Raw genomic sequence first — 12,672 nt, 5'->3', positions numbered from 1 at the left:
GGCAATCAAGAATATACCCAAATCAAACTCGACAAACTGACATCTGCACATAAATCAACAAACAAATTTAAGAAATTGGAAGTGAATGTCGTAGTAGTAAACAATTTTAAAAGTTGAAGTAAATGCAATAGAAATTTTCTCTTTTGTTATCTTGATTTCACTCCAGTTTAAGCAATCTCGACAAGACATCTGCACATAAATCAACAAACAAATTTAAGAAATTGGAAGTGAATGTCGTAGTAGTAAACAATTTTAAAAGTTGAAGTAAATGCAATAGAAATTTTCTCTTTTGTTATCTTGATTTCACTCCAATTTAAGCAATCTGCACAAGAAACAATTAGCAAGTCAGTTAGGCTAAACTCTCTCAATTTGCCAATAGACTTAGGCCAAGTTAGCCTCACAAAACATAATAAAAATTTGATCTCCAACTGAACACAACTTTACATTGAACAAAACATTAGTAGGACAAACAATTGATAAAACTACAACTCTGTATATAGCTTATCTCAAACAGAAAAATAAATGACAAAAGTAATGAGAGTGCATGATAAAAATGACAGAGTAGTAGCATAGATACACATTAATCTACCTTGGGAGTTGTAAAACTCGAGTTTCTACTTGAGTAAATCCAAACTGCTAGACATCCGGAGCACAGGCTCGAATCCGCATTTGCTTTGACCCAATGTCTTTAATAACATAAGTAACATCAACAAAATCATCAAACCTTTGCAATAGAACAATTGCACAAAAACATACCGTAGAGACTAACAGTTAACACCTTTTCCATCCTTCCTCGCGGCTTCTAATTCGATTTCTCGACAGATGAGTTCCTTTGACACCTTTGCCACAAATGCTGCAACTTTTCTCACAACATCAAAGCTTTTGAGAATACTATGAATGGAGATAAACTGCATATGCAATGATCAAATTGAACAAGTACCAAACAATGCAATTAATTTAGTCAAATCTGATGCAATCAGACTATATGCAAAAATGGAATGAATTTAATAGTATTGAATTGGTAAAAAAGATGCAAAGTATGCACGAACTCTAAGTGGGTATTAAAGACAATGCATGAAAACACGAAAACGAATACAGAATTTAGATTCCTATGTGACAGACTACAAGAGAGATGTTTTTATGCAATTTTTCTGGTTTGAAAACAGAACTGGAGTTTCGAAGTTGCTAATGCAATTGAAATGACTTAAACAATTGAAACAGGGCCATTTCTAAGCAAATAAGGCTAGATGAGCAATTGAATAACGGTATAAAATAAAAATTTGCCTGATAAGAAACTAAATGAAAACTGGAATGACAATGCAAACAAAGAAAATACATAACCAAAAATGGCCAATTTGGCATCAACTATTATGCCCAAAGTGAGAATTCTAAATGCTTATACAGTGTAGGATTGGAAATAAAGAACAGAAATGTGGTTTTGATTTTGATTTGAACGTGGCACAATGAACAATTATGCAGCAAAAACAGTCCGAGACAAAATCCAGCAGCAATCATTACATTGGTTTGGTTAAATGAATCTCATTTTTTTTTCAAAAAGACATTTTGGATTCGTTAAGCACAATCTGGGTTTTAGTTTCCATTTCAGAATGTTAAATTAAAGCTGGTAAATTAAAGCTTTGATGAATTGTAGAATTCTGAAAGCTCGTAAATTAAAGCTCACCAATTTCGGTAGGGATTATGGCTAGGGCATGCGCGTTTCTTTCTTCTATCAAGGATGTTTTAGATGAACTATCATTCAACCCCTGCAACCAAGAAAAAGAATGAAGTTTAAGAAAAACATAATCTTAACTAATTGAACCTTCTATTAAAGTTTTACCAGCAAGTCTCAAGTTGTATGCTTATATTTAGAGCTAAAATTAGGGTAAGAGTTATGATCAGGGTTAGGGTAAGGATTATGATTAGGGTCAAGGATATGATTAAGGATTAAATAGAAAAAAATGTTACATGGCCACAAATGCTGAACCTTTTCTCACAACATCAAAGCTTTTGAGATAACAGTTCCTTGATAGCAGCAACTCTTTGTACAATAATAGATGACAAAAGTAAATTTTAATTGCATTTGAGTATAAGCATGAACATGGTATAGAAACAAGATAACGAAGAGGTGACATACCCAAGGTATCCAATAAAGGTACACAATAAAGTCCGAGTCCAAGAGCATTGCAGGCTGGCGATTTTTTTGTCAACATGATAAAGACCATTGGGTGAAAGTAGTTCAGGAGCCGGGATACCCATAACTGGCACAATATAAGCATAGAGATATAATTAAAGAATTGAAACTCTCTGAATAGAGTAGATATTCAATATATCAACTCATGAAACCAAGTTTTTGAATCAACTAAGTATTACCTAAGGAAAAAAAGATTAATATACTAACTGTATTGTTCAACTGAAGATTTAGTCACAATTGATGTAGATTTCTTCCCGCGATAACCCATGCCAAATTCTTCATCAATTACCCAAGAAGGCTGCCAAAGGAGTTAGAATTAATATGTTGAAACAAAATAAAGGTAAACTTTGTCGACAAAATAAAGGTAAACAAAAATCACGTGCTCCACTCTTGTTGTTTCTGGACAACTTTGTGCTCCTTTAATTCAATTCTTTTGGTCTGATTTTCAATCCTGCACACATATATCACACAGCTTAATATTCTCTTGGCTAAACAGATTGCAAGATACAATGCACAAGATAAAGAATTCTCCCTTTCCCGGTCTTGCACACTTGACGTGGAAAATGAATCCTAGGTGCACTCAATTTGCAATCTTGTGCGCTAACCTTCCTATTCTCATCAATCCAAAGCTGCACAGATATTTAAACTTCAATCAGTAGGGTATCCATTCAAAACTATCACTTAAAAGCTAAAACCGAAGCAACAATTCAAAACAAGGGTAAGTTAGACAACTTCCCTATTTGGATGGTAGTTTCTAGCCTGCTCCAAGCTCCACACTGAGGTGTTGTTGCTGCTGTCTACTCAGAAATTCTTGACTCCAATTAGACTCTAAATGAGATGGAACTAAATGGCAATCAAGAATATACCCAAATCAAACTCGACAAACTGACATCTGCACATAAATCAACAAACAAATTTAAGAAATTGGAAGTGAATGTCGTAGTAGTAAAAAAATTTTAAAAGTTGAAGTAAATGCAATATAAATTTCCTCTTTTGTTATCTTGATTGCACTCCAGTTTAAGCAATCTGCACACGAAACAATTAGCAAGTCAGTTAGGCTAAACTCTCTCAATTTGCCAACAGACTTAGGCCAAGTTAGCCTCACAAAACATAATAAAAATTTAATCTCCAACTGAACACAACTTTACATTGAACAAAATATTAGAAGGACAAACAATTGATAAAACTACAACTCTGTATATAGCTTATCTAAAACAGAAAAAATAAATGACAAAAATGATGAGAGTGCATGATAAAAATGACAGAGTAGTAGCATAGATACACATTGATGTACCTTGGGAGTTGTAAAACTCGAGTTTCTACTTGAGTAAATCGAAACTGCTAGACATCCAGAGAACTGGTTCGAATCCGCATTTGCTTTGACCCAATGTCTGTAATAACATAAGTAACATCAACAAAATCATCAAAACTTTGCAATAAAACAATTGCACAAAAAACATACTGTAGAGACTAACAGTTAACACCTTTTCCATCCTCCCTCGCGGCTTCTAATTCGATTTCTCGACAGATGAGTTCCTTTGACATGCGATTAAAGCTCTTTTGTAGGGACACCAAAGAACAAAGCGAGGCACAAAATAAGCGAAATTAAAAAATGTTGTTACTAAATGATGATCAATTTCATACCTGGGGCCAACAAAAGTCAAAAGAGTTCAACACATGAATACTGCAAAAAAAGAACTCCCACATGTAGGGTAACTACTTCCGAGCGAGCAGCAAAATTAAGATGAAAAAAACACAGAAAACAGAAGGCAAGGGAAATCAAAATAAAATTTACCTCCATGCTCATAATTCATTCTGCTGGATTGGCACCCTGCAAACCAGTAGATATATGAATTAAGCTCAAAAGAACAAAATGCTAGAAAATAAAAATATTATCATATCATATGCAAAAAAATAAAATATCAAAACATATAAACAAGGATCCAATATGCAAACTTATGTACAAAAGGGGAATCTGTCATATGCTAAGCACTTCAACTCATGAAACCAAGTTTTTGAATCAACTAAGAATTACCTAAGGAAAAAAAATTAAAAACAAAAACTATTGATTACATATATGCATAACATAATACTCTTTACACAAATAATTCAATATTTCAACACCAAGTCCTAAACCACGTAAAAAACTAAACAAGAACTAAAAGATGGCAAGAACATAAGACCTAATAACAAAATATAAAGAAAGACTCCAAAAAAAAGGAGTCCAAAAAGAATATCCGTTGTTTAGAAAAAGCAAATATAAGAAGGAAAAAAAATAACAAGATAAAGCAAACAAGAAAACAGAGAGCACAAATAACACATAACATTTCATAAAATGCAAATAAAACAATTACAGAGACTAGAAAACTAGGTATAACTCAAATAGAAAAACCTTTAAGCCAGTAATGTTCAATGATCCACATTCAAACAAACAAAAAATTCTTGAAAAAAAACAGAAGAAAAATAATACAAAAGACAGCAAAAATGAAATCCTGTTCTACTTTATCCAGTCTCAGATGTTTCCACCACACCACAATTGAAAAAGTTAATCATTTGGAAAACATCCGAAACCAAACTACATGGTCCTGAATTAATATGTCAACAAAATATATGATATAAGAACAGTACCATAATCACATACACAAAATAAAAGCAAAAAGAGAGCCACTCAATCAAAAATGGAATAGCACACCAGAAAACGACCCTTAGACTAGGAAGACATGCAGCAACTGAAATATTATGTCGACAAAATATAGGATATAAGAATGGTAATATAATCACAGACACAAAAAAATGAGTTCAGCATTTCACTGGCCAATTTTAACCGTGAATTCATTGGACAAGTGTGACTTTTACATCAACATAACCAATCAATGAAATAGAGTCATTCTGATGAGTTTCAATTAAACCAAATTAAATCAAGCAAGTTCCAGATCTACGGTAAGATTTATGATAGAAAGAAACTAAGTAAAATTACCTGGATAAATTCCATCTTCATTTTTCATGAGGAGTTCACACATGTCATAAAACACGATCTAGGATATTAAGGAGTGAAAACACTGCACAAATAAAAGAAACATCAGAATCAAAAAAATTAGGATAATAATTTCAACCAAAGAAAACATTAACCTAAAAGAAAACAACTCCCAAACTGACTCTGGACTAGGCATCTTTAGGAATGTCTGACGCAGATTCTTTGTTAGTCAACAGAATATAATCTTTTTGAATTTCTGCATGAAATCAAAGGTTAAAAACATTCAAAGGCAAGGTATTTGCAGTATAGTATAGAAAAATATGATAGGAACATACTAAATTTGTATTTTTGGAGGCCTTTCAGCTTCTCAAACAATCGCCTTTCATCCATAGCCTTTGCCAGTAAACTACAAGTCTCATAATTTTCCCATAGATAAAAAAAAGGAAAAGAAAAATCAACCTTAATTATCTCAAATGCATGCAAGCAAGAAGACAGTACCTAAAAATCAAAGTATGCAGACAACAACAATTGTGACAAATCTCATTCATAGACAGGACATCAAATTGCATACATCATACAAATCCTGAATGGCCCTAACATGAAGGTGGAAAATTGCATAACCCACCGGTCCCAGGATATGAGGTGTTTCGGTCTCTCTATAGTATGTCAATATAAGAATAACCTCAGACTTCAACATCTAGGTGTTTAACTCTCAACACATTATGCAAATTCACGCAATCATAAACTTGGAAAACTTCTAATCACACCAATTGAATTAGAAATACACTCAAGATCAATAAGACTTCAATCAAGGCTTATAAGGTGGCCAAGGTATAGGTGAGGAAAAAAGAGATAAAAATCAAGGCTAAAATCAAATAGAGGTGTTATGAAAAATGAATGCATAAATCATTCATGAATGCATAACATAAGCAATACAAGTTTTGAAATGTAAATAAACAGTATGAAAAGATATCGCTACCATAATGTTTTGATTTTATTTGTGCGCCTCATCCTCTTTCGGAAACATAAATTTCCATTTCAAAGAAATCTACAAAATACAACAAGTAAGCAATGTTAAAAAGAAAACAACCACAACAACAAAACCATTTAGTTGAAGCAATTCAAACTTTGAGAACAAATTTGAACTTAAATGGCAGAGCACTAAGTTCTAACCTTTAAGGCCTAAGTCTTATGTCTTAGTATATTAAGCCCTATTCCCTAATCATACTTTGACCTAAGCCTTTAAGCGCTACTAAGCGCTACTAAGCGCTACTAAGCGCTACTAAGCGCTACTAAGCGCTACTAAGCGCTACTAAGCGCTACTAAGCGCTACTAAGCGCTACTAAGCGCTACTAAGCGCTACTAAGCGCTACTAAGCGCTACTAAGCGCTACTAAGCGCTACTAAGCGCTACTAAGCGCTACTAAGCGCTACTAAGCGCTACTAAGCGCTACTAAGCGCTACTAAGCGCTACTAAGCGCTACTAAGCGCTACTAAGCGCTACTAAGCCCTACTAAGCGCTACTAAGCGCTACTAAGCGCTACTAAGCGGTAGTAAGCCCTAGTAAGCCCTAGTAAGCCCTACTAAGCCCTACTAAGCCCTACTAAGCCCTGCTAAGCCCTGCAAAGCCCTGCTAAGCCCTGCTAAGCCCTACTAAGCCCTACTAAGCCCTACTAAGCCCTACTAAGCCCTACTAAGCCCTAATAAGCCCTACTAAGCCCTACTAAGCCCTACTAAGCCCTAATAAGCCCTATGCCCTATGCCTATGTCCTATGTCCTATGTCCTATGCCCTATGTCCTATGTGCTATGCCCTATGTCCTATGTGCTTTGCCCTAAAATGGTACTCATACAATGCTAAACAATTCTTGGTTCAAAATAAAATGTGTCGTAAGGAGAACATAAGATTTCTTATCTGTCACTACTGTAATTGAAGGAGTAGCTCTTGGAGCAATGGACACAAGAGTGCCAATAATGAGGGTGGTAGCGTTGGAAACAAGTACGACTTCATCCGGTAGTATATAATTCAAGGCTCCAAGCTGTACAACAAAGAAAAATCATGATAAGACAAACAATTTTCAATTGCAAACAATTACTACAACTAATTATATTTGAAGACATAACAAATCAAATGTAATATTGTATATTAACTTTCATCTTCAACCAAAAACATAATAAGTTTGATTCTCACATTTAAAAAGAACATACCATATCCTTGTAGGACATTACAAGAAGTCACCACCCGTAAGTAACCTTTCCCACATGTGTAGATAAACGTGTTGCTCCAGACAAGACAAAATAAGACAAACTCTACCTCCTAAACCCTCCTTTGCCCGATGATGATTAGCAAAGTCGTAATCCATTGTACGCACAAAACAGTTGGTACGTATTATCTACCACACCTCACTAAATTGTAGAATTTTGTACATATTATCCACCACATCTTACTAAATTGTAGAATTTTGAATTGTAGAATTCTGAAAGCTCGTAAATTAAAGCTCACCAATTTCGGTAGGGATTATGGCTAGGGCATGCGCGTTTCTTTCTTCTATCAAGGATGTTTTAGATGAACTATCATTCAACCCCTGCAACCAAGAAAAAGAATGAAGTTTAAGAAAAACATAATCTTAACTAATTGAACCTTCTATTAAAGTTTTACCAGCAAGTCTCAAGTTGTATGCTTATATTTAGAGCTAAAATTAGGGTAAGAGTTATGATCAGGGTTAGGGTAAGGATTATGATTAGGGTCAAGGATATGATTAAGGATTAAATAGAAAAAAATGTTACATGGCCACAAATGCTGAACTTTTCTCACAACATCAAAGCTTTTGAGATAACAGTTCCTTGATAGCAGCAACTCTTGTACAATAATAGATGACAAAAGTAAATTTTAATTGCATTTGAGTATAAGCATGAACATGGTATAGAAACAAGATAACGAAGAGGTGACATACCCAAGGTATCAATAAAGGTACACAATAAAGTCCGAGTCCAAGAGCATTGCAGGCTGGCGATTTTTTTGTCAACATGATAAAGACCATTGGGTGAAAGTAGTTCAGAGCCGGGGATACCCATAACTGGCACAATATAAGCATAGAGATATAATTAAAGAATTGAAACTCTCTGAATAGAGTAGATATTCAATATATCAACTCATGAAACCAAGTTTTTGAATCAACTAAGTATTACCTAAGGAAAAAAAGATTAATATACTAACTGTATTGTTCAACTGAAGATTTAGTCACAATTGATGTAGATTTCTTCCCGCGATAACCCATGCCAAATTCTTCATCAATTACCCAAGAAGGCTGCCAAAGGAGTTAGAATTAATATGTTGAAACAAAATAAAGGTAAACTTTGTCGACAAAATAAAGGTAAACAAAAATCACGTGCTCCACTCTTGTTGTTTCTGGACAACTTTGTGCTCCTTTAATTCAATTCTTTTGGTCTGATTTTCAATCCTGCACACATATATCACACAGCTTAATATTCTCTTGGCTAAACAGATTGCAAGATACAATGCACAAGATAAAGAATTCTCCCTTTCCCGGTCTTGCACACTTGACGTGGAAAATGAATCCTAGGTGCACTCAATTTGCAATCTTGTGCGCTAACCTTCCTATTCTCATCAATCCAAAGCTGCACAGATATTTAAACTTCAATCAGTAGGGTATCCATTCAAAACTATCACTTAAAAGCTAAAACCGAAGCAACAATTCAAAACAAGGGTAAGTTAGACAACTTCCCTTTGGATGGTAGTTTCTAGCCTGCTCCAAGCTCCACACTGAGGTGTTGTTGCTGCTGTCTACTCAGAAATTCTTGACTCCAATTAGACTCTAAATGAGATGGAACTAAATGGCAATCAAGAATATACCCAAATCAAACTCGACAAACTGACATCTGCACATAAATCAACAAACAAATTTAAGAAATTGGAAGTGAATGTCGTAGTAGTAAAAAAATTTTAAAAGTTGAAGTAAATGCAATATAAATTTCCTCTTTTGTTATCTTGATTGCACTCCAGTTTAAGCAATCTGCACACGAAACAATTAGCAAGTCAGTTAGGCTAAACTCTCTCAATTTGCCAACAGACTTAGGCCAAGTTAGCCTCACAAAACATAATAAAAATTTAATCTCCAACTGAACACAACTTTACATTGAACAAAATATTAGAAGGACAAACAATTGATAAAACTACAACTCTGTATATAGCTTATCTAAAACAGAAAAAATAAATGACAAAAATGATGAGAGTGCATGATAAAAATGACAGAGTAGTAGCATAGATACACATTGATGTACCTTGGGAGTTGTAAAACTCGAGTTTCTACTTGAGTAAATCGAAACTGCTAGACATCCAGAGAACTGGTTCGAATCCGCATTTGCTTTGACCCAATGTCTGTAATAACATAAGTAACATCAACAAAATCATCAAAACTTTGCAATAAAACAATTGCACAAAAAACATACTGTAGAGACTAACAGTTAACACCTTTTCCATCCTCCCTCGCGGCTTCTAATTCGATTTCTCGACAGATGAGTTCCTTTGACATGCGATTAAAGCTCTTTTGTAGGGACACCAAAGAACAAAGCGAGGCACAAAATAAGCGAAATTAAAAAATGTTGTTACTAAATGATGATCAATTTCATACCTGGGGCCAACAAAAGTCAAAAGAGTTCAACACATGAATACTGCAAAAAAAGAACTCCCACATGTAGGGTAACTACTTCCGAGCGAGCAGCAAAATTAAGATGAAAAAAACACAGAAAACAGAAGGCAAGGGAAATCAAATAAAATTTACCTCCATGCTCATAATTCATTCTGCTGGATTGGCACCCTGCAAACCAGTAGATATATGAATTAAGCTCAAAAGAACAAAATGCTAGAAAATAAAAATATTATCATATCATATGCAAAAAAATAAAATATCAAAACATATAAACAAGGATCCAATATGCAAACTTATGTACAAAAGGGGAATCTGTCATATGCTAAGCACTTCAACTCATGAAACCAAGTTTTTGAATCAACTAAGAATTACCTAAGGAAAAAAAATTAAAAACAAAAAACTATTGATTACATATATGCATAACATAATACTCTTTACACAAATAATTCAATATTTCAACACCAAGTCCTAAACCACGTAAAAAACTAAACAAGAACTAAAAGATGGCAAGAACATAAGACCTAATAACAAAATATAAAGAAAGACTCCAAAAAAAAAGGAGTCCAAAAAGAATATCCGTTGTTTAGAAAAAGCAAATATAAGAAGGAAAAAAAAATAACAAGATAAAGCAAACAAGAAAACAGAGAGCACAAATAACACATAACATTTCATAAAATGCAAATAAAACAATTACAGAGACTAGAAAACTAGGTATAACTCAAATAGAAAAACCTTTAAGCCAGTAATGTTCAATGATCCACATTCAAACAAACAAAAAATTCTTGAAAAAAAACAGAAAAAAAACAGAAGAAAAATAATACAAAAGACAGCAAAAATGAAATCCTGTTCTACTTTATCCAGTCTCAGATGTTTCCACCACACCACAATTGAAAAAGTTAATCATTTGGAAAACATCCGAAACCAAACTACATGGTCCTGAATTAATATGTCAACAAAATATATGATATAAGAACAGTACCATAATCACATACACAAAATAAAAGCAAAAAGAGAGCCACTCAATCAAAAATGGAATAGCACACCAGAAAACGACCCTTAGACTAGGAAGACATGCAGCAACTGAAATATTATGTCGACAAAATATAGGATATAAGAATGGTAATATAATCACAGACACAAAAAAATGAGTTCAGCATTTCACTGGCCAATTTTAACCGTGAATTCATTGGACAAGTGTGACTTTTACATCAACATAACCAATCAATGAAATAGAGTCATTCTGATGAGTTTCAATTAAACCAAATTAAATCAAGCAAGTTCCAGATCTACGGTAAGATTTATGATAGAAAGAAACTAAGTAAAATTACCTGGATAAATTCCATCTTCATTTTTCATGAGGAGTTCACACATGTCATAAAACACGATCTAGGATATTAAGGAGTGAAAACACTGCACAAATAAAAGAAACATCAGAATCAAAAAAATTAGGATAATAATTTCAACCAAAGAAAACATTAACCTAAAAGAAAACAACTCCCAAACTGACTCTGGACTAGGCATCTTTAGGAATGTCTGACGCAGATTCTTTGTTAGTCAACAGAATATAATCTTTTTGAATTTCTGCATGAAATCAAAGGTTAAAAACATTCAAAGGCAAGGTATTTGCAGTATAGTATAGAAAAATATGATAGGAACATACTAAATTTGTATTTTTGGAGGCCTTTCAGCTTCTCAAACAATCGCCTTTCATCCATAGCCTTTGCCAGTAAACTACAAGTCTCATAATTTTCCCATAGATAAAAAAAGAAAGGAAAAGAAAAATCAACCTTAATTATCTCAAATGCATGCAAGCAAGAAGACAGTACCTAAAAATCAAAGTATGCAGACAACAACAATTGTGACAAATCTCATTCATAGACAGGACATCAAATTGCATACATCATACAAATCCTGAATGGCCCTAACATGAAGGTGGAAAATTGCATAACCCACCGGTCCCAGGATATGAGGTGTTTCGGTCTCTCTATAGTATGTCAATATAAGAATAACCTCAGACTTCAACATCTAGGTGTTTAACTCTCAACACATTATGCAAATTCACGCAATCATAAACTTGGAAAACTTCTAATCACACCAATTGAATTAGAAATACACTCAAGATCAATAAGACTTCAATCAAGGCTTATAAGGTGGCCAAGGTATAGGTGAGGAAAAAAGAGATAAAAATCAAGGCTAAAATCAAATAGAGGTGTTATGAAAAATGAATGCATAAATCATTCATGAATGCATAACATAAGCAATACAAGTTTTGAAATGTAAATAAACAGTATGAAAAGATATCGCTACCATAATGTTTTGATTTTATTTGTGCGCCTCATCCTCTTTCGGAAACATAAATTTCCATTTCAAAGAAATCTACAAAATACAACAAGTAAGCAATGTTAAAAAGAAAACAACCACAACAACAAAACCATTTAGTTGAAGCAATTCAAACTTTGAGAACAAATTTGAACTTAAATGGCAGAGCACTAAGTTCTAACCTTTAAGGCCTAAGTCTTATGTCTTAGTATATTAAGCCCTATTCCCTAATCATACTTTGACCTAAGCCTTTAAGCGCTACTAAGCGCTACTAAGCGCTACTAAGCGCTACTAAGCGCTACTAAGCGCTACTAAGCGCTACTAAGCGCTACTAAGCGCTACTAAGCCTACTAAGCGCTACTAAGCGCTACTAAGCCCTACTAAGCGGTAGTAAGCCCTAGTAAGCCCTAGTAAGCCCTACTACGCCCTACTAAGCCCTACTAAGCCCTACTAAGCCCTACTAAGCCCTACTAAGCCCTACTAAGCCCTACTAAGCCCTACAAAGCCCTACAAGCCCTACT

Source organism: Vigna umbellata, chromosome 3 (assembly GCF_029865625.1).
Source record: "Vigna umbellata cultivar VRB3 chromosome 3, Vumbellata_1.0, whole genome shotgun sequence".
Taxonomy (NCBI): Eukaryota; Viridiplantae; Streptophyta; class Magnoliopsida; order Fabales; family Fabaceae; genus Vigna; species Vigna umbellata.
Note: the sequence above shows the minus strand (reverse complement) of the source record.